The sequence below is a fragment of the Triticum aestivum genome, chromosome 3B, assembly GCF_018294505.1.
Source record: "Triticum aestivum cultivar Chinese Spring chromosome 3B, IWGSC CS RefSeq v2.1, whole genome shotgun sequence".
In the NCBI taxonomy this organism is placed as follows: Eukaryota; Viridiplantae; Streptophyta; class Magnoliopsida; order Poales; family Poaceae; genus Triticum; species Triticum aestivum.
In genome coordinates this window covers 156,613,768-156,635,787 of record NC_057801.1, presented here as the reverse complement: position 1 = coordinate 156,635,787, position 22,020 = coordinate 156,613,768, and positions in this window count along the sequence as shown.

Here is a 22,020-nt window from a genome sequence, read left to right as displayed (position 1 = left end):
AGGAGCAGTGTAAGCATCGTCTTGTTGTGCAACTTCATTAAACGAAATTCATCTGCTCTAACCTTTGCAATACTCTCCAGTCATCGCTACGTGCAAATGTGCCTTCCAAGAAAAATATCTGTGTTGCTTGATTTTCCAAAATAAAAGGCTCGTTGGTCTGGTGCGCTGCCTTGACAATGATGGATTTGAAATAATCATCAGCTCTGGGTTTTGCGATCCTGGAAAACATGTTATACCAATGATAGAACAACAGAACCACACACCGATGATCCTCGAAACTGGAGATATACTGCAACTGAACAATGTCTGTTATGTTAGCATACATTTCAGTTTTCTCTTTGTCATACGTATCCGTGCTCATGATGGCATTGTTTTGTGTCTTCCTGCCTTCGTCTCATGCAAGGGTGTTGTAGCGCACATCTCCAAGAACACAAGATTCATAATGTCTTACCCGAGTATCAGGACCCGTTGCTAGTGAGTAAAGGGCATCATCAACTGCATGCCCATCCTCCCGCATCTTCTTAACCTATGGTTAGAAAATAGACAAGCTGATCATCTTATGTACTCAATATATTAAAAAAACTAACAGTGCACTTCAAAAGCTTACATGGTTCTTGAACCATTTCGCAAATCCTCACATAACCAGTTTGTCAATGTTTCTTGGATTTTGCGGTAGTAACTCCTCTTTGTAGATGCTGCACAACATAGTGATCGCGTCAAACATCTAAATATATAAGAATGTGCTGCAAGTTTAGTAGATTATGATGTATAAGCTGCAGTACTGCACTTACTTGATATAAGGTAGTATCTCAGGACAGTTATTCAACACATACCAAACCATTTTGTCCAAATCTTTAGGTTTGTCCTCTTGTCGACTCTTCCCTGTAACTCGAACAGAATAATCGAAAACATTGAGCCCGGGATTGTCTTCACCCACCTCTTTGCTAAGCTAATCAGCTGTTTCAATGGATTTTGAGCAGAATGTCAATGCTTCTGTAGCAATGTAGGTCTATGCAATGGAACCCTCGGGTCTAGCTCTGTTCCTAACATAGCCCTTGAAAGTGCCTAGCCGCCTTTTAATAGGGTACATCTAGCCATACTGTACTGGACCTCTAAGTAGTGCCTCATTAGGTAGATGAACAGCCAAATGCACCATCACATCATAGAAGGCTGGAGGATATATCTTCTCAAGGTCACATAGGATAGTTGGTATCTTGTCTCTAAGACGCTCCAAAGCATCATCCTGATATTTCTACTGCAGAGTACCCTGAAGAATTGTCCCAACTCTGCAACTGCTCTGTATAAGTCAGGGCGGCCCAATCCTCTAAGGATAACAGGTAAAACCCTTTGAAGTAGGACGTGCCAGTCATGAGTTTTCAACCTGAGGGAGTCCTGGATTAGGGGGTGTCCGGATGACCGGACTATAACCATTGGCCGGACTCCTGGACTATGAAGATACAAGATTGAAGACTTCGTCCCGTGTCCGGATGGGACTTTCCTTGGCGTGGAAGGCAAGCTTGGCAATACGGATATGTAGATCTCCTCCCATTGTAACCGACTCTGTGTAACCCTAGCCCTCTCCGGTATCTATATAAACCGGAGGGTTTTAGTCCGTAGGATGAACAAAAATCATACCATAGGCTAGCTTCTAGGGTTTAGCCTCTCTGATCTCGTGGTAGATCTACTCTTGTACTACCTGAAGGAAATATGCCCTAGAGGCAATAATAAAGTTATTATTTATTTCCTCATATCATGATAAATGTTTATTATTCATGCTAGAATTGTATTAACCGGAAACATGATACATGTGTGAATACATAGACAAACATATAGTCACTAGTATGCCTCTACTTGACTAGCTCATTAATCAAAGATGGTTATGTTTCCTAACCATTGACATGTGTTGTCATTTGATTAATGGGATCACATCATTAGGAGAATGAGGTGATTGACATGACCCATCCCGTTAGCTTAGCACTTGATCGTTTAGTATTCTGCTATTGCTTCCTTCATGACTTATACATGTTCCTGTAACTATGAGAATTGTGTAACTCCCGTTTACCGGAGGAACACTTTGGGTACTACCAAACGTCACAACGTAACTGGGTGATTATAAAGGAGTACTACAGGTGTCTCCGAAGGTACATGTTGAGTTAGCATAATTCGAGATTAGGTTTTGTCACTCCAATTGTCGGAGAGGTATCTATGGGCCCTCTCGGCAATGCTCATCACCTAAGCCTTGCAAGCATGTAACTAATGAGTTAGTTATAAGATGAAGTATTACAGAACGAGTAAAGAGACTTGTCGATAACGAGATTGAACTAGGTATTGGATACCGACGATCGAATCTCGGACAAGTAACATACCGATGACAAAGGGAACAACGTATGTTGTTATGCGGTTTGACCGATAAAGATCTTCGTAGAATATGTAGGAACCAATATGGGCATCCAGGTCCCGCTATTGGTTATTGACCAGAGATGTGTCTCAGTCATGTCTACATCGTTCTCGAACCGTAGGGTCCGCACGCTTAAGGTTTCAATGACAGTTATATTATGAGTTTATGTATTTTGATGTACCGAAGGTTGTTCGGAGTCCCGGATATGATTACGGACATGACGAGGAGTCTCGAAATGGTCGAGACATAAAGATTGATATATTGGACGGATATATTTGGACACCGGAAAGGTTCCGGAGAAGTTTGGAGCCCCGGGAGGTTACCGGAACCCCCGGGAGGTATATGGGCCTTATTGGGCCCATGTAGGAGGAAGAGAGAAGGAGCAAGGGAGGGGGCGCGCCCCCCCAAGCCCAATCCGAATTGGGGAGGGGGGCCGCCCCCCCCCCTTTCCTTTCTCCTTCCCCCTCTTCCTATTACTACTACTAGTACTACTTCCTAATACTAGTACTCTTTCCTTCCCCCTCCAAATAAGATAAGGAAAAGAGAGGGAAACCTACTTGGAGTAGGTTTCCCCCTCCTCATGGCGCGCCCCCCCTAGGGCCGGCCACCTCCTCCCTCCCTCCTTTATATACGGGGGTAAGGGGGCACCCTAGAACACACAAGTTGATCATTGATCGTTCCTTAGCCGTGTGCGGTGCCCCCCTCCACGATATTACACCTCGGTCATATTGTAGCGGTGCTTAGGCGAAGCCCTGCAACAGGAGAACATCAAGATCGTCACCACGCCGTCGTGCTGACGGAACTCCCCCTCGGCGCCTCTGCTGGATCGGAGATCGAGGGTGCGTCATCGAGCTGTACGCGTGTCAAGAACTCGGAGGTGCCGGAGTAACGGTACTTGGATCGGTTGAACCGGAGGACGTACGACTACTTCCTCTATGTTGCGTCAACGCTTCCGCTTCGGTCTACGAGGGTACGTAGACAACACTCTCCCCTCATTGCTATATCATCACCATGATCTTGCGTGTGCGTAGGAAATTTTTTGAAATTACTACGTTCCCCAACAGTGGCATCCGAGCCTAGGTTTTATGCGTTGATGTTATATGCACGAGTAGAACACAAGTGAGTTGTGGACGATATAAGTCATACGGCCTACCAGCATGTCATACTTTGGTTCAACGGTATTGTGAGATGAAGCGGCCCGGACCGACATTACGCGTACGCTTACGCGAGACTGGTTTCACCGTTACGAGCACTTGTGCTTAAAGGTGGCTGGCGGGTGTCTGTCTCTCTCACTTTAGTTGAACCGAGTGTGGCTACGCCCGGTCCTTGTGAAGGTTAAAACGGAGTCTATTTGACAAACTATCGTTGTGGTTTTGATGCGTAGGTGAGATTGGTTCTTGCTTAAGCCCGTAGCAGCCACGTAAAATTTGCAACAACAAAGTAGAGGACGTCTAACTTGTTTTTGCAGGGCATGTTGTGATGTGATATGGCCAAGACATGATGCTATATTTTATTATATGAGATGATCATGTTTTGTAACCGAAGTTATCGGCAACTGGCAGGAGCCATATGGTTGTCGCTTTATTGTATGAAATGCAAACGCCCTGTAATTGCTTTACTTTATCACTAAGCGGTAGCGATAGTCGTAGAAGCAATAGATGGCGTAACGACAACGATGCTACGATGGAGATCAAGGTGTCGCGCCGGTGACGATGGTGATCACGACGGTGCTTCGAAGATGGAGATCACAAGCACAAGATGATGATGGCCATATCATATCACTTATATTGATTGCATGTGATGTTTATCCTTTATGCATCTTATCTTTATTTGATTGACGGTAGCATTTTAAGATGATCTCTCACTAATTATCAAGAAGTGTTCTCCCTGAGTATGCACCGTTGCGAAAGTTCTTCGTGCTGAGACACCACGTGATGATCGGGTGTGATAGGCTCTATGTTCAAATACAACGGGTGCAAAACAGTTGCACACGCGGAATACTCAGGTTATACTTGACGATCCTAGCATATACAGATATGGCCTCGGAACACGGGGACCGAAAGGTCGAGCGTGAATCATATAGTAGATATGATCAACATAGAGATGTTCACCATTGAAACTACTCCATCTCACGTGATGATCGGACATGGTTTAGTTGATTTGGATCACGTAATCACTTAGATGACTAGAGAGATGTCTGTCTAAGTGGGAGTTCTTTAGTAATATGATTAATTGAACTTAAATTTATCATGAACTTAGTACCTGATAGTATTTTGCTTGTCTATGTTTGTTTGTAGATAGATGGCTCGTGCTGTTGTTCCGTTGAATTTTAATGCGTTCCTTGAGAAAGCAAAGTTGAAAGATGATGGTAGCAATTACACGGACTGGGTCCGTAACCTGAGGATTATCCTCATTGCTGCACAGAAGAGTTACGTCCTGGAAGCACCGCTGGGTGCCAGGCCTGCTGCTGATGCAACTGACGACGTTAAGAACGTCTGGCAGAGCAAAGCTGATGACTACTCTATAGTTCAGTGTGCCATGCTTTACGGCTTAGAACCGGGTCTTCAACGACGTTTTGAACGTCATGGGGCATATGAGATGTTCCAGGAGTTGAAGTTAATATTTCAAGCAAATGCCCGGATTGAGAGATATGAAGTCTCCAATAAGTTCTACAGCTGCAAGATGGAGGAGAACAGTTCTGTCAGTGAGCATATACTCAAAATGTCTGGGTATAATAATCACTTGATTCAACTAGGAGTTAATCTTCCGGATGATAGCATCATTGACAGAATTCTCCAATCACTGCCACCAAGCTACAAGAGCTTTGTGATGAACTATAATATGCAAGGGATGAACAAGACTATTCCCGAGCTCTTCGCGATGCTGAAAGCCGCGGAGGTAGAAATCAAAAAGGAGCATCAAGTGTTGATGATCAACAAGACCACTGGTTTCAAGAAAAGGGGCAAAGGGAAGAAGAAGGGGAACTTCAAAAGGAACGGCAAACAAGTTGCTGCTCCAGTGAAGAAACCCAAGTCTGGACCTAAGCCTGAAACTGAGTGCTTCTACTGCAAGCAGACTGGACACTGGAAGCGGAACTGCCCCAAGTATTTGGCAGATAAGAAGGATGGCAAAGTGAACAAAGGTATATGTGATATACATGTTATTGATGTGTACCTTACTAATGCTCGCAGTAGCACCTGGGTATTTGATACTGGTTCTGTTGCTAACATTTGCAACTCGAAACAGGGACTACGGATTAAGCGAAGATTAGCTAAGGATGAGGTGACGATGCGCGTGGGAAATGGTTCCAAAGTTGATGTGATCGCGGTCGGCACGCTACCTCTACATCTACCATCGGGATTAGTTTTAGACCTGAATAATTGTTATTTGGTGCCTGCGTTGAGCATGAACATTATATCTGGATCTTGTTTAATGCGAGACGGTTATTCATTTAAATCAGAGAATAATGGTTGTTCTATTTATATGAGTAATATCTTTTATGGTCATGCACCCTTGAAGAGTGGTCTATTTTTATTAAATCTCGATAGTAGTGATACACATATTCATAATCTTGAAGCCAAAAGATGCAGAGTTGATAATGATAGTGCAACATATTTGTGGCACTGCCGTTTAGGTCATATCGGTGTAAAACGCATGAAGAAACTCCATACTGATGGACTTCTGGAATCACTTGATTATGAATCACTTGGTACTTGCGAACCGTGCCTCATGGGCAAGATGACCAAAAACACCGTTCTCCGGATCTATGGAGAGAGCAACAGATTTGTTGGAAATCATACATACAGATGTATGTGGTCTGATGAATGTTGAGGCTCGTGGTGGATATTGTTATTTCCTCACCTTCACAGATGATTAGAGCAGATATGGGTATATCTACTTGATGAAGCACAAGTCTGAAACATTTGAAAAGTTCAAAGAATTTCAGAGTGAAGTAGAAAATCATCGTAACAAGAAAATAAAGTTTCTACGATCTGATCGTGGAGGAGAATATTTGAGTTACGAGTTTGGTTTACATTTGAAACAATGTGGAATAGTTTCGCAACTCACGCCACCTAGAACACCACAGCGAAATGGTGTGTCCGAACGTCGTAATCATACTTTACTTGATATGGTGCGATCTATGATGTCTCTTACCGATTTACCGCTATCGTTTTGGGGTTATGCTTTAGAGACGGCCGCATTCACGTTAAATAGGGCACCATCAAAATCCGTTGAGACGACGCCTTATGAACTGTGGTTTGGCAAGAAACCAAAGTTGTCGTTTCTAAAAGTTTGGGGCTGCGATGCTTATGTGAAGAAACTTCAACTAGATAAGCTCAAACCCAAATCGGAGAAATGTGTCTTCATAGGATACCCAAAGGAGACAATTGGGTACACCTTCTATCACAGATCTGAAGGCAAGATTTTCGTTGCTAAAATCGGATCCTTTCTAGAGAAGGAGTTTCTCTCGAAAGAAGTGAGTGGGAGGAAAGTAGAACTTGATGAGATAACTGTATCTACTCCCTTATTGGAAAGTAGTTCATCACAAGAACCGGTTCCTGTGACAACTACACCAATTAGTGAGGAAGCTAATGATATTGATCATGAAACTTCAGATCAAGTTTCTACTGAACCTCGTAGGTCTACCAGAGTAAGATCCGCACCAGAGTGGTACGGAAATCCTATTCTGGAAGTCATGTTACTAGACCATGATGAACCTACGAACTATGAGGAAGCGATGATGAGCCCAGATTCCGCAAAATGGCTAGAGGCCATGAAATCTGAGATAGGATCCATGTATGAAAACAAAGTATGGACTTTGGTTAACTTGCCCGATGATCGGCAAGCCATTGAGAATAAATGGATCTTTAAGAAGAAGACTGACGCTGATGGTAATGTTACTGTCTACAAAGCTCGACTTGTTGCAAAAGGTTTTCGACAAGTTCAAGGGGTTGACTACGATGAGACTTTCTCACCCGTAGCGATGCTTAAGTCTGTCCGAATCATGTTGGCTATTGCTGCATTTCATGATTATGAAATTTGGCAAATGGATGTCAAAACTGCATTCTTGAATGGATTTCTAGAAGAAGAGTTGTATATGATGCAACCTGAAGGTTTTGTTGATCCAAAAGGTGCTGACAAAGTGTGCAAGCTCCAACGTTCCATTTATGGACTGGTGCAAGCATCTCGGAGTTGGAATAAACGTTTTGATAGTGTGATCAAAGCATATGGTTTTATACAGACTTTTGGAGAAGCCTGTATTTACAAGAAAGTGAGTGGGAGCTCTGTAGCATTTCTAGTTTTATATGTTGATGACATATTATTAATTGGAAATGATATAGAATTTCTGGATAGCATAAAGGGATACTTGAATAAAAGTTTTTCTATGAAAGACCTTGGTGAAGCTGCTTACATATTGGGCATCAAGATCTATAGAGATAGATCAAGACGCTTAATAGGACTTTCACAAAGTACATACCTTGACAAAATTTTGAAAAAGTTCAAAATGGATCAGGCAAAGAAAGGATTCTTGCCTGTGCTACAAGGTGTGAAGTTGAGTCAAACTCAATGCCCGACCATAGCAGAAGATAGAGAGAAAATGAAAGATGTTCCCTATGCTTCAGCCATAGGCTCTATCATGTATGCAATGCTGTGTCCCAGACCTGACGTATGCTTAGCAATAAGCTTGGCAGGTAGGTACCAAAGTAATCCAGGAGTGGATCACTGGACAGCGGTCAAGAACATCCTGAAATACCTGAAAAGGACTAAGGATATGTTTCTCGTATATGGAGGTGACAAAGAGCTAGTCGTAAATGGTTACGTCGATGCAAGCTTTGACACTGATCCGGACGATTCTAAATCGCAGACCGGATACGTGTTTTTATTAAACGGTGGAGCTGTAAGTTGGTGCAGTTCTAAACAAAGCATCGTGGCGGGATCTACATGTGAAGCGGAGTACATAGCTGCTTCTGAAGCAGCAAATGAAGGAGTCTGGATGAAGGAGTTCATTTCCGATCTAGGTGTCATACCTAGTGCATCGGGACCAATGAAGATCTTCCGTGACAATACTGGTGCAATTGCCTTGGCAAAGGAATCCAGATTTCACAAGAGGACCAAGCACATCAAGAGACGCTTCAATTCCATTCGGGACCAAGTCCAAGTGGGAGACATAGAGATTTGCAAGATACATACGAATCTGAATGTTGCAGACCCGTTGACTAAGCCTCTCTCATGAGCAAAACATGATCAGCACCAAGACTCCATGGGTGTTAGAATCATTACTATGTAATCTAGATTATTGACTCTAGTGCAAGTGGGAGACTGAAGGAAATATGCCCTAGAGGCAATAATAAAGTTATTATTTATTTCCTCATATCATGATAAATGTTTATTATTCATGCTAGAATTGTATTAACCGGAAACATGATACATGTGTGAATACATAGACAAACATATAGTCACTAGTATGCCTCTACTTGACTAGCTCATTAATCAAAGATGGTTATGTTTCCTAACCATTGACATGTGTTGTCATTTGATTAATGGGATCACATCATTAGGAGAATGAGGTGATTGACATGACCCATCCCGTTAGCTTAGCACTTGATCGTTTAGTATTCTGCTATTGCTTCCTTCATGACTTATACATGTTCCTGTAACTATGAGAATTGTGTAACTCCCGTTTACCGGAGGAACACTTTGGATACTACCAAACGTCACAACGTAACTGGGTGATTATAAAGGAGTACTACAGGTGTCTCCGAAGGTACATGTTGAGTTAGCATAATTCGAGATTAGGTTTTGTCACTCCGATTGTCGGAGAGGTATCTCTGGGCCCTCTCAGCAATGCTCATCACCTAAGCCTTGCAAGCATGTAACTAATGAGTTAGTTATAAGATGAAGTATTACAGAACGAGTAAAGAGACTTGTCGATAACGAGATTGAACTAGGTATTGGATACCGACGATCGAATCTCGGACAAGTAACATACCGATGACAAAGGGAACAACGTATGTTGTTATGCGGTTTGACCGATAAAGATCTTCGTAGAATATGTAGGAACCAATATGGGCATCCAGGTCCCACTATTGGTTATTGACCAGAGATGTGTCTCAGTCATGTCTACATCGTTCTCGAACCGTAGGGTCCGCACGCTTAAGGTTTCAATGACAGTTATATTATGAGTTTATGTATTTTGATGTACCGAAGGTTGTTCGGAGTCCCGGATATGATTACGGACATGACGAGGAGTCTCGAAATGGTCGAGACATAAAGATTGATATATTGGACGGATATATTTGGACACCGGAAAGGTTCCGGAGAAGTTTGGAGCCCCGGGAGGTTACCGGAACCCCCCGGGAGGTATATGGGCCTTATTGGGCCCATGTAGGAGGAAGAGAGAAGGAGCAAGGGAGGGGGGCGCGCCCCCCCAAGCCCAATCCGAATTGGGGAGGGGGGCCGGCCCCCCCTTTCCTTTCTCCTTCCCCCTCTTCCTATTACTACTACTAGTACTACTTCCTAATACTAGTACTCTTTCCTTCCCCCTCCAAATAAGATAAGGAAAAGAGAGGGAAACCTACTTGGAGTAGGTTTCCCCCTCCTCATGGCGCGCCCCCCCTAGGGCCGGCCACCTCCTCCCTCCCTCCTTTATATACGGGGGTAAGGGGGCACCCTAGAACACACAAGTTGATCATTGATCGTTCCTTAGCCGTGTGCGGTGCCCCCCTCCACGATATTACACCTTGGTCATATTGTAGCGGTGCTTAGGCGAAGCCCTGCAACAGGAGAACGTCAAGATCGTCACCACGCCGTCGTGCTGACGGAACTCCCCCTCGGCGCCTCTGCTGGATCGGAGATCGAGGGTGCGTCATCGAGCTGTACGCGTGTCAAGAACTCGGAGGTGCCGGAGTAACGGTACTTGGATCGGTTGAACCAGAGGACGTATGACTACTTCCTCTATGTTGCGTCAACGCTTCCGCTTCGGTCTACGAGGGTACGTAGACAACACTCTCCCCTCGTTGCTATATCATCACCATGATCTTGCGTGTGCGTAGGAAAAATTTTGAAATTACTACGTTCCCCAACACTACCCATATCATCAATATTAATCAAGCAGGAGTAGGGTTTTACCTCCATCGAGAGGGCCCGAACCTGGGTAAAAACATCGTGTCCCTTGTCTCCTGTTACCATCCGCCTAGACGCACAGTTCGGGACCCCCTACCCAAGATCCGCCGGTTTTGACACCGACATTGGTGCTTTCATTGAGAGTTCCTCTGTGTCGTCACCTTTAGGCCCGATGGCTCCTCTGATCATCAACAACGGTGCGGTCCAGGGTGAGACTTTTCTCCCCGGACAGATCTTCGTATTCGGCGGCTTTGCACTGCGGGCCAATTCGCTTTGCCATCTGGAGCAGATCGGAAGCTACGCCCCTGGCCATCAGGTCAGATTTGGAGGTTTGAACTACACGGCTGACATCCACGGAGACTTGATCTTCGATGGGTTCAAGCCACAGCCAAGCGCACCGCACTGTCACGATGGGCATGATCTAGCTCTGCCGCCAAACAGTGCCCAGGAGGCCGCCCTAGTGTCCGCTCCGACCCTTAGCTCGGAGCCGACTGCGCCAATCGAGGACGGGTGGCTGGACACCGCCTCGGGGGCTGCAATCTCTATGGCGATCGAGCCGAACACCAGCCTTGTCCTTTGCGAAGCTCATGACTCCAAGGTGTCGGACTCCTTTCCAGACTCCGAACCTTCCGTGCCCCTGCCGATCGAACCAGATTGGGCGCCGATCAGGGAGTTCGCCGCCACGGACATCTTTCAGCACTCGCCCTTCGGCGACATTCTGAATTCACTAAAGTCTCTCTCTTTATCAGGAGAGCCCTGGTTGGACTATGGTCAGCAAGGTTGGGATGCAGACGATGAAGAAATTCAAAGCCCACCCACCACCCACTTCGTAGCCACTGTCGATGATTTAACCGACATGCTCGACTTCGACTCCGAAGACATCGATGGTATGGACGCTGATGCAGGAGACGACCAAGACCTAGCGCCTATAGGGCACTGGAAGGCCACCTCGTCATACGACATATACATGGTGGACACCCCAAAATAAGGGAATGGCGATGGAACAACGAAGGATGACCCCTCCAAGAAGCAGCCTAAGCGCCGGCGTCAGCGGCGCCGCTCTAAATCCCGCCAAAGAAAAAACGGCGATTCCGGCACGAGAGATAATAACACCCCGGAAAGTGCCGAAGACAACCCCCTCCAGCAGGACTCAGCACAGGAGGATGGAGAAGCCAGCCCTCATGAGAGAGCGACAGACGGAGAGGTAGAGGACGATAATTACATGCCCCCCTCCGAAGACAAGGCAAGCCTCGACGACGACGAATTTGTCGTGCCTGAGGATCCCGTCGAACAAGAGCGTTTCAAACGCAGGCTTATGGCCACGACGAGCAGCCTCGAGAAAAAACAGCAGCAACTTAGAGCTGACCAAGACTTGCTAGCCGACAGATGGACTGAAGTCCTTGCGGCCGAAGAGTACGAACTCGAACGCCCCTCCAAGAGCTATCCAAAGCGCAGGCTGCTACCCTGACTAGAGGAGGAAGCACCTAAAGCTACATCACCAGCGCACGACGCGGCCGACCGACCACCTCATGGCCGCGATAGAGAGGCCTCTCGGCCATCCACTCAAGCCGCACCCCGGCGTCGCTCAAAAAATACCAAGGCACGGGGAAATGCGCCAGACCTGCGAGACATATTGGAGGATAAGGCAAGGCAAACAAGATCGATCTACAGATCGTGTGGGCGCCCCACGACACATGATGATAACCTTCATGCCGGATATGGCAAATACGGCCAGGCCGAACACAGCAGACAAAGCTCATTTGAGCTACGTCGTGATATAGCCCAGTACAGAGGCGCCTCACACCCACTATGCTTCAAAGATGAAGTAATGGATCATCAAATCCCCGAGGGTTTTAAACACGTAAACATCGAATCATACGATGGCACAACAGATCCTGCGGTATGGATCGAGGATTACCTCCTTCATATCCACATGGACCGCGGTGATGATCTACACACTATCAAATACCTCCCACTCAAGCTCAAAGGACCAGCTCAGCATTGGCTTAACAGCTTGCGAGCAGAATCAATCGAGGACATGGAAGCCGCATTCCTCGACAATTTCCAGGGCACCTATGTGCGAACACCAGACGCCGATGACCTAAGCCACATAATTCAGTAGCCAGAGGAATCGGCCAGACAATTCTGGACACGGTTCCTAACCAAGAAAAATCAAATAGTCGATTGTCCGGATGCAGAGGCCCTCGCAGCCTTCAAACATAACATCCGTGACGAATGGCTTGCCCGGCACCTAGGACAGGAAAAGCCGAAATCCATGGCAGCCCTCACAACACTCATGACCCGCTTTTGCGTGGGAGAAGACAGCTGGCTAGCTCGTAGTAATAACATGACCAAGAGCCCTGGTAATTCGGATACCAAGGACAACAATAGCAGGTCGCGTCACAACAAGCACAAGCGCCGCATTAACAGTGACAATGCTGAGGATACGGCAGTTAATGCCGGATTTAGAGGCTCTAAACCCGGTCAGCGGAAAAAGTCATTCAAAAGAAATACTCCGGGCTCGTCCAGTTTGGACCAAATACTCGATCGCTCGTGCTAGATACACGGCACCCCCGAAAAACCAGCCAATCACACCAACAGGGATTGTTGGGTGTTCAAGCAGGCAGGCAAGTTAAGTGCCAAAAACAGAGACAAGGGGCTGCATAGCGATGACGAGGGGGAGCCCCGAACGCCGAACAATAGGGGATAGAAGGACTTTCCCCCACAAGTGCGTACGGTGAACATGATATACGCAACCCACATCCCCAAAAGGGAGCGGAAGCATGCACTCAGGGACGTATATGCGTTGGAGCCAGTCGCCCCGAAGTTCAACCCGTGGTCCTCCTGCCCGATCACTTTTGATCGAAGGGACCACCCCACTAGCATCTGCCACGGCGGATTCGCCGCATTGGTTCTTGACCCAATCATTGACTGATTTCACCTCACTAGAGTCCTTATGGACGGCGGCAGTAGCCTGAACCTGCTTTATCAGTATACAGTGCGAAAAATGGGCATAGATCCCTCAAGGATTAAACCCACAAAGACGACCTTTAAAGGTGTCATACCAGGTGTAGAGACCAACTGTACAGGCTCAGTTACACTCGAAGTGGTCTCCGGATCCCCGGATAATTTCCGAAGCGAGGAGTTAATCTTCGACATAGTCCCGTTCCGCAGTGGCTATCACGCGCTGCTCGGACGAACCGCATTTGCAAAGTTCAATGCGGTGCCGCACTATGCATACCTCAAGCTCAAGATGCCAGGCCCTTGAGGAGTCATTACGGTCAATGGAAACACCGAACACTCTCTCCAAACGGAGGAGCATACGGCAGCCCTCGCGGCGGAAGTACAAAGTAGCCTCTCAAGGCAATTCTTCGGTCCGGCTATTAAACATCCGGACACCATCAAGCGCGCCCGGAATAACCTACAACAAGACCGCCTGGCCCGTTCTGAGCAAGCGTAGAAGTGCGGCCCCAACCCCAGCCCTCATGAAATTGCAAAACCAGTACCACGCGTACATAATTACGCTCTGGAAATACCATGGGCATAAGGGGAGGGGCACAACCACGGCACGCTCAAAATGCAGCTCAACCGCACTAGGGGCTCCCGATTTTGTCATTTCTTTTTTCTTACTTTCAGGACTCCACTCTTCGGAAGGCCTGTTCGGCAGTACAATCGCCGAACACACGATGCAACAGCCAGGAGGCAGCAAGCTACGTGGAATGTCCAGGTCGTCTCTATAACGAGCTAAATACCTGTCTTACATAAAGCCTCGCAGTTTGCCCCTGGAGGGGGACATGTCAAATAATCCCATCTCTTGCTTATCGCACTATTTGTATCGTTCTGCTCTCACAGCAGTGTTTTAATAAACAATACATAGCTCTTGTCTATTATTGCATTCATTTTTTATGTAAATACGTTCAGTTATGACATTATGCAACCGTACACTTTGGTACGGCCAATACACCAGGGGCTTAAGTACCCCAGAATATGTTGTGAGAAGTTCGAACACTTTCACAAGTGCGGCACCCCGAACTTATAGCATTATATGCATCGGCTCCGAATCATGTCTTGGGTCAATAGTTGGGTTTGCTCGGCTCCCATGTTTTGGTACCTTGCGCTCCATTATATCGGCTAAGGTAGCGCTGGGAGAACTATTGCGATTGTGCCCTGGTTGAGTTGGGTTAAGCACCTTAGTAGAGAAAGCTAAAACTGACTGTCATGATAGGGCGAGAGCCGGTCGTTGTTCGAGAGGTTTCGAGTCCCTAAAGACTTATGCCGCTTAGAGCGAGGACCTGGCTTTGTCTGGCCTAGGCGTGGATAGCGCCCCGAACTCGGTCTTCCGAATACTAGGGGCTTCGCCGAAATTTAAAATTATAGAATTTTATGGCTAAGTGAGAGTGATAAAGCATTATAGTCTGATTTCCTTGTTCGTTGTGCTGAGTGCCTCCCTCGAAGGACCCAAGAATGGGAACAAGAGCGCTCAGGTTTATCCCGAACACCCCAGCACTAGTGGCATGGGGGTAGAAGCCAACGACTCGCCATCTCTCAGATTTAATAAACAACCGCACAGAAGGTAATATTTTAAATTCAAGAAGCGTTGCTTAGCGCATATGAACAAGTTTTCAGCGCAGAGGATAACACGAGCGAGTTTACTCAAAAATTACATCCTTGGAACACTCATTCGCCACACGGCAGACACCCTTCAGGACGCCCTCATAATACATCTCGGGCCTGCGATGATCCTTCCCCTCTAGTGGCCCATCTATCACCAGCTTCACAGCGTCCATCTTGCCCCAGTGTACTTTAACACGGGCAAGGGCCCTACGGGCGCCTTCGATGCATACGGAGCGCTTGATGACCTCAAGCCATGGACAGGCATCCGCCAGCCGCCTCACCAGCCCAAAGTAGCTCCCAGGAATGACCTCCCCAGGCCATAGCCGGACTATAAGGCCCTTCATGGCCTGTTCGGCTGCCTTATGGAGCTCGACCAGCTGCTTCAGCTGGTCACTCAAGGGCACCGGGTGTCCGGCCTCACCATACTGGGACCAGAACACCTTCTCCATCGAGCTCCCTTCCTCAGCTCGGTAGAATGCGCCAGCATCGGACACACTGCAGGGAAGATCTGCAGATGCTCCTGGAGAGCTCCGGACTCGGGTAAGTAACAAGTAATTCACTTTCATGCGCTTGCTTTGCATAAAGAATGCCTTACCCGCCGCTATCTTCTTCATCGCCTCAATTTCTTGGAGGGCTTTTTGGGCTTCGGCCTTGGCAGATTTGGCACTCTCAAGGGCCGAGGCAAGCTCGGACTCTCGAGTCTTTGAGTCAAGCTCCAAACTCTCGTGTTTTTTCACAAGAGCGTGGAGCTCTTGTTGCACCTCCGCCACCCGCGCCTCCTGCTTTTCTCGCTCGGTGTGCTCCATGGACGCGTTGTCTTCGGCCTGGGACAGTGCTTCCTTCAGGGTCGCCACCTCGGTTGTGGCCCCTGTAATACTCATGTTGGTCCTGTCATTATTTGCAACCAGTTCTTTTTATATACTTACATAAGGTATTACTTACCTTCCTTGTCCTTGAGCTGCTTCTTGGCAAGGCCTAGCTCGTTCTCAGACCGCTCAAGGCTCTGCTTCAATGCATCGACCTCCGCAGTCAGCGCGGCAGAGGTCAGCAGCGCAGCCTGCATTCCCATATTGACATACTTAGGTAAGACTCCTACGTTTATCTTTTCAGATCCTCAGTTCGGCTTTTCTTCCCGAACACCAAACTGAGCATCAGGGGCTACTGTCTATGCGGTAATATTTTTACATATCTTAAATACATACCTCAAAGCCTGTTAGAAGGTTGGCACAGGCTTCCGTCAGCCCGCTCTTGGCGGACTGAACCTTCTGGATCACCGCACTCATAATAGTGCGGTGCTCCTCGTTGATGGAGGCGCCGTTAAGCACCTCCAGCAAATTATCTGGTGCCTCTGAATGGACGGAGGTCACCGGCATCGTAGGCTGGCCCTTCTTACTAGGGGGCCGCCTGCCAGACTCCGGAACCACTGAAGGTTCCGGTGCGGTGTCCGGCCCAGGGCCGGAATTAGAGCCCTTTGGGGTTTTATCCCCTTGGCGCCTGGAGTCCGGGAGGTCGCCTGGCGGCGCCTCTAGGACCACCTCCTCCTGGCTTGGCCCCTTTTGGGACTCCACCTCGGCATCGTCCGTAGGGCGAGGGGAGGGAGCAGTCGGGAGTGAAAGACTATTCACATCCGACAAATCCAGGGAGCCGCTCGACGAAGCGTCGAGCCGGACCTTGGGCGGACTGCATGATTATATTCGGCGTCAGAAGATGTTGTGCAATAAAGGAACGCCATGAGTTATTCTGGTATCCGGTTACTTACGATTTTGCCAGGGGCTTGGCCCTGGATGGTCACTCCTCTTCGCCGCCGTCGGCGTCGGTGGAGTAGTCCGGAGGAAGGGTCCTTCCCTTCTTGGACCCTCCGGCCCCCCTAGTTGGGGTGGCCTTCCTTTTCTTTCGTCCCCCCGCTAGAGGGGGAGAGGCCTCTTCTTCCTCCTCCTCGTATTTGTGGGAGGAGTGCGCTTCGGAGTCGTCGGATGATGAATCCGACACCACCTAGCGCCGAGAACTTTTTCGAGTTCCCGTCGCCTTCTTCTTGGCCTTCTAATCCAGCACCACATAAGGTGCCGGGACCAGCAGCCTCGCCAAGTGGGCATCTGCTGGGTCTTCGGGCAAGGGAGCCGGACATTCGATCTGTCCGGCCGTCTTCTGCCAGCCCTATCAGAGGAACGGGGTCTTAGATCCCGCATAGAGTCAAACTATGAAAAACAAGTATCCTGTAAAGGGTAAAACAAGCTTACTACGCTAGCTTGGCGCTTCGCGCAAAATCCGCGATCCTCGGTAATGGGAGGGGGAACCTCGACGCCCTTGAATAGCACCCTCCAGGCATCTTCGTGCGTTGTGTCGAAGAGCCTGGTCAACGTTTTGTGCTGGGCTGGGTCGAACTCCCACAAGTTAAAAGCCTGTCGTTGACACGGGAGGATCCGGCGGAGGAACATGACCTGGACTACGTTGACAAGTTTAACCTTTTTGTCATCAGGTTTTGGATGCAGGTTTGGAGTCCGGTCAGCTCTTCCAAATTACCCCACGACAGGCCCTTCTCTTTCCAGGAGGTGAGCCGTGTGGGGATGCCAGACTCGAATTCGGGGGCCGCTGCCCATTCAGGGTCACGCGGCTCAGTGATGTAGAACCACCCCGATTGTCACCCCTTGATGGTTTCCACGAAGGAGCCCTCAAGCCATATGACGTTGGGCATCTTGCCCACCATGGCGCCTCTGCACTCTGCTTGCTGGCCGCCCACTACCTTCGGCTTGACATTGAAGGTCTTCAGCCATAAGCCGAAGTGGGGCTTGATGCAGAGGAAGGCCTCGCACACGACGATAAACGCCGAGATGTTGAGGATGAAGTTCGGGGCCAGATCGTGGAAATCCAGGCCATAGTAGAACATGAGCCCCGGACAAATGGGTGGAGTGGGAAGCCCAGTCCATGGAGGAAATGGGGGAGGAACACCACCCTCTCATGGGGCCTGGGGGTGGGGACGAGCTGCCCCTCGTCGGGAAGTCGGTGTGCAATGTCGTTGGACAAGTATCCAGCTTTCCTCAACTTTTTGATGTGCCCCTCCGTGATGGAGGAGGCCATCCACCTACCTCCCGCTCCGGACATGGCTGGAGAAGGTTGAGGAGGGAAGTGCGGACTCGGGCGCTGGAGCTCGAGTGAGCGGAAATGGGTAAGCGAAGGAGGAAGAAGGCGTAGATGGAAAAGGTGGATCCTTATCCCCTTATATGGGCGGACCAAACTATGTGCCCCCACAAGCCTGGTAAAACTTGCTTATCTCCCAAGCACCGTGATTAATGGCACGGTTGGGTTACCCACACCCGTATTGATGAGAAATCCCGGAATAAGGGGACAGGATCTCTGCTTCGACAAGACGTGTCAAGGAAACCGCCTCGCTAAACGTGCTGAGGTGTGACAGTGAAATGATTCAAATAAAGGCTTGGCCGTGGCGTGATGTCACGCTGCAGAATACGTCAGCAGATTAAATCTGTGCAAATATTATTCTCTCTACGGTGGTATGTGGAACTTATTTTGCAGAGCCGGACACCATCCTTATGTTCAAAATCTTCTATGAAGTATTCGGAGGAGGAACCCGCCTTGCAATGCCAAAGACAATCTGCGCGTCGGACTCATTGTCATTGAAGCCTGGTTCAGGGGCTACTGAGGGAGTCCTGGATTAGGGGGTGTCCGGATGACCGGACTATAACCATTGGCCGGACTCCTGGACTATGAAGATACAAGATTGAAGACTTCGTCCCGTGTCCGGATGGGACTTTCCTTGGCGTGGAAGGCAAGCTTGGCGATACGGATATGTAGATCTCCTCCCATTGTAACCGACTCTGTGTAACCCTAGCCCTCTCCGGTGTCTATATAAACCGGAGGGTTTTAGTCCGTAGGACGAACAACAATCATACCATAGGCTAGCTTCTAGGGTTTAGCCTCTCTGATCTCGTGGTAGATCTACTCTTGTACTACCCATATCATCAATATTAATCAAGCAGGAGTAGGGTTTTACCTCCATCGAGAGGGCCTGAACCTGGGTAAAAACATCATGTCCCTTGTCTCCTGTTACCATCTGCCTAGACGCACAGTTCGGGACCCCCTACCCGAGATCCGCCGGTTTTGACACCGACACAACCCTTGTACCTTGTTTCCGTCTGCACTGACTCTCCTTTCAGGGTTCGAAGCAAATCCATGTGGGAATCTCACACGTGACGGGACCTCACAGAATTCTTTTCTTTTTACCTTGTCCAAGGCGTACACAGCTGGTGCCATATCCCGTGGTTTACCTTCATCTTGCACCTGCAAATCCTTTCTGATACCCAAATGTGTCAAATCAATCCTAGATTTTAAGGTATCTTTCGTCTTGCCTTCAATATTAAGAAGTGTGCCGATAATGCTGTCACATATATTTTTCTCGATGTGCATCACATCAAGATTATGCCGCATATCCAAATCTTTCCAATACTCCAAGTCCCACAAAGTGGACCTGCGGGTAAACAATAATCTCTCTTCTGCCCTGCCACGCTTCCTTTTCCCGCTACCATTACCAGGATGGTTTCTTGGTGTAATATGCCTGACCTTCTCTAATTCCACTTGCAACTCATCGGTGGTGAGCCTCTTTGGCGCATCACGGTTTTCATGCTTTGCATTGAACACATGTCTTCGGTATTTTCTAGGATGCGGCTTGTCCTTGGCAAGGAAACGACGGTGTCCAATGTAACAGATCTTTCTAAGTATTGCGTATGACAGCGGATTCCTGTCACAGCGAACACATGCATTGTAACCATGTGCCGTTCGCCCTGACATAGTGCCCAAAGCCGGATAATCATGGATGCACCAAATTATAATAGCACGCGGAAAGAAATTAGCTGGTGGGCTACTATATAGGTCTCGAGTGAGAACACCCTTCCATAGTTGTTGAAGTTCCTCCACAAGAGGCTCCATGAACAAATCAAAATCCTTTCCAGGACTTTTTGGACCTGGGATGAGCAAGGCCATCATGTAGTTTGATTCTTTGGTGCACATTTGGAGGCATGTTGTAAGGGATAACAAGCACTGGCCACATGCTATATGTGGCGCTCTGGTGGCCAAACGGGTTAAATCCATCTAAAGCTAAGCCAAGTCTAATGTTTCTCGGGTCAGCAGCAAACTTTTTGTGTTTATCATTGAAACTTTTCCACTCACTACCATGAGATGGATGGCTCATTACATTCTGATCTCTGTACTCCTGGTTCCTGGAATGCCACGGTACATCCTCTCTTGTTTCAGCATCATGAAACAACCTCTGCAATCTTGGTGTAATTGGAAAATGTCTCAGAACATTATGAGGAATCCTCTTCATAGCATCGCTATCTTTCCATCTTGATGATTTGCATTTCGGGCATTCACTTAAGTTGGCATAATCCTTACGGAACAGAACACAATTATTCTTACAAACATGGATCATATCATATCCAATTCCAACTGCACGAAGGAATTCTTCATTTTACTGTAGGTGTGTGGCAGCTCAGACGCATCTGGGAAAGATTTGCGGAAAGCAGCCAACATCGCATCGAATGATTTGTTGGTCATCCGCTCGGATGTCTTCACCTGAAGAAAGGTGATCATGGCTAAGAATATTGACAGCTTATTTCCTGGGGTGACAGCAACGTTGCATTGTTCCAACATGCGGGCCCACCGTTTTTCTTCTTCAGGTGAAAGTTCACGGAATGCACGAGCATTTCGTAGCATTGTTTCAATGTTGGTCAAACTCACTGGCTCCACCACCACCTCCTCCTCCTCCTCTTCCACCTGAGCATCAGGCAGATCAAGATGGTGATCTGCTGCTTCCACGTAGTCAATAACATTGACGTTCACAGCTTCACCATGATGAACCCACCTAGTGTATGTGACCGACATCCCATACAAGTGTAGATGATTTTGCACAGTTGACTGGGGTCTTGTAACTGAATTCATACAACTGCTACACGAGCAAAGCACATCTGATTTCGGACCACCATACTCAGCTCTGATAAAGTTCATGAAGTTTTCAACCCCCTCGACGTATGCAGCGGAGAATCTTTGAGCAGAAGTTATCCAAGTCCTGTCCATCTGTTAGACATACAAATTAGTTCTTCTACTAGATATTACAGCCAAAACATATATGTTTTTTTATGAAGTCCAGAAAAAAAACCTAGGTCGATGTCTAAAGCTATGGCAAGATATTTGGACGAGCAGATCTAAGTAACGAAATATATGTAAAGCTAATTCAACAAACAGATTTGAGTGCTAAATTATGGCAGGCTGTTTCAGTAGTCAATGAGGCCGAGCACACAGCCATCAAACTATTGAAGGCCATCGCAGCAACAAAGATCGAGTATAAAACTATGTAGAGCTATTTCACATAATAGATTGGCTACTAGACCATGGCAATCTACGTCACAATAAATATATGGCAGGATATTTTAGCAACTAATTGGCCTTGGCATGCCATCTCAGCTAAGCAGATTGAGTGCAGAACAGGGCAAGGAAGCTTCTTAAGCAGAGCATATTGATAGTAAACTACTTCGGCAAACAGTGAGATTAACAGCGTCTATCAGCTAACATTCAGCGCTACACCGATATGAACGAGGCCTCGGTCTAGAATGCGCGTACCATGGGAGAAGCTGACCGCCGTGCGTCTCCACACGAACGTCGCCAGCGGTGGCGGCGCTGACCGCTGTGCGCCTCCACAAGAACGTAGCCAGAGGTGGTGGCACGGCTAGAGGACAGCAGTCTACGCGAACCGTGGCGCCGACGTATCAGCGCAGTGGGGAGGGCGGCTTTGGCAGAGCGAATGGAGTGGAGGGGGACGGGGGGAGGGGATTTAGGGAATATTATTGGCTAGTTGGCCGAAGGGCGGTTGAATCGGG